The 1,923-nt window shown below is 41.9% G+C and overlaps 1 pseudogene; it reads right to left on the reverse strand.

The window, feature by feature from the left end:
- Positions 1-855: 855 nt before the first annotated feature.
- Positions 856-1,673, reverse strand: LOC146007210 (spindlin-W pseudogene; annotated as a pseudogene).
- Positions 1,674-1,923: the final 250 nt, after the last annotated feature.

Consider the following 1,923-nt stretch of genomic DNA (forward strand, 5'->3'; position numbering starts at 1 on the left):
AATTTGTTCAGTATCCTAGTCGCTTATTCTTTCTGATCCATCAGCCATGATTTGGACTTCCCTCTTCGTGAAATCCTTCAATTTCGCCACCAGCACTTCGACCTTCTGTAATTTGTTCAATCCGTGTGGTCTAAACAGGATCTCAATCTGGTCCCTAAAGTCACGGAATTCAAAGGATTCCGACGATCGGCTTTCTCCAAAATAGGTGGGGAGCCACGGTGCTCTGAAATACTGCGGCATGTTAATTGTACCCGGTGTCCGTATCATGGAGCTGCTTCCCCCAGATGCATCTCCTTGGTCCATGCCATATGGTTTGTGGGTTTACTTGAGTCTTCCTGAGACATCTTGAATGAAGCTGGGTTGGGTTTAATCCTCTTCTATTGTACGTATCCTGTTCGTTGGATGCCAATTGTGGTAATCACAGGTGATATTTGCAGTTCTTTCTTACCGGTATAGCTTCCCCGTACTCCTCTTTGTAGGAAATTGAAGGCAGGAGACCAATTATTGCACAAAGGGTTAACACTATCAATCACCTCTACTGTTTTCAAGAAAGGACAATGGAAGCTGAAATAAAGACCTTATGGAAGCCAGATACAGCACACCAAACAGTACTTTGCAGAGTAAGTGCATAGCTGAGCAATGAGTGCTTATGAAATACAGTAACATATTGTCATTTCAGAATCTGCATGGCTGGTCTCTTGTACTCTTGCTCTATACACAACCTGCTTTATGATTTTCAAAAACAATATGTCCCCTTAATACCAAAAACTTCTTGGAAAGTTGTTTGTTCCTTTGTAATGGAAAGAGAACAATGTTCTGAAACAACGGTTTCTCAATTTCCTTTTCCTCCGGGAAGGGATTGTGGATTTGCAGGAATATCTGAGCTTTTCCGTAAGCAGAAAGCAGCGACTTTCTACAATTTTTTACATTATACTATATTGTTTGGCCAAAAAAAAAAAAAAGTACAGAATCCCACTTGTGTATTCACCAAATCGTATACATAAATATGGAGTGTCATCAAACGTTATAAAGTACACAGAAGGTTGGATTCAACTTGATGAATAACCATACCAGTCCTTTTTGAGCTATCTTCTGTGGCATATTCCACTTGCTTGCCCACCAGGCTGTCCACAACCTCCCCCGATTCTCTTTAAGCTGGAGGAGAATCATTGAGCCTGGCATGATCCGAAGATCTCCTTTATAGTCATCTAAAAGTTGATACATATATAAGACTGGGGTCCTTCTCATAGGTTATATAGAACCATGTGTTCATAATAGTTGCCCGTGCTAATACCATCCCTTGCCACTCATCCCTGGAACCATCCTCTGTTTCAAACATCTGCTCCACTGCTTTGCCAATCATTGTGTCAGCCAAATGGGCATCGCTGATTCAGGAGGATGCAACTCTGTCTGGCAGAACTTCAAGAGCAGACACCTTCTCATCCTTGTGAAGCTCAAGTCTATAGACACAATCAAATCCATCATACTTTATAATAGAGGGAGGGATTGACTGATACTTGATCAAGAACTGTATGTATATGTACTTGGTACCATGTTGTTTCGATGTTTCTTATGCAATGTTCTTTTTTTTCAATCATATTTGCAGAAACAACTGCATTTGCTGCATCAGCTCTTGATCGCTGAGCGGCCGCCTTTCCAAATGGAGTCTTTATTCATCTGTTTATTAAGCGGCAGCAAGGCTGCCAAACTAGGGCGGAAATTGTTGTCACTGCACGTTTGCTGTAGTCCTTCCAGTCTACATGAAAAATAATCTCTTCCTTTCCACCTTTTAGAAGAGCTTTTCGACCCTCAATTGCTCTTATAATATTGTTATTTATCTGCAGCAGCGACTCATCCAGAGAGAGAGACGAGAGGCGGAAGGCAGCAGCTGCAGACAAAGGAACCCGGATCCAGAGACACAGA

The sequence above is a fragment of the Crinia signifera genome, chromosome 6 (genome assembly GCF_055691185.1).
Source record: "Crinia signifera chromosome 6, ASM5569118v1, whole genome shotgun sequence".
In the NCBI taxonomy this organism is placed as follows: domain Eukaryota; kingdom Metazoa; phylum Chordata; class Amphibia; order Anura; family Myobatrachidae; genus Crinia; species Crinia signifera.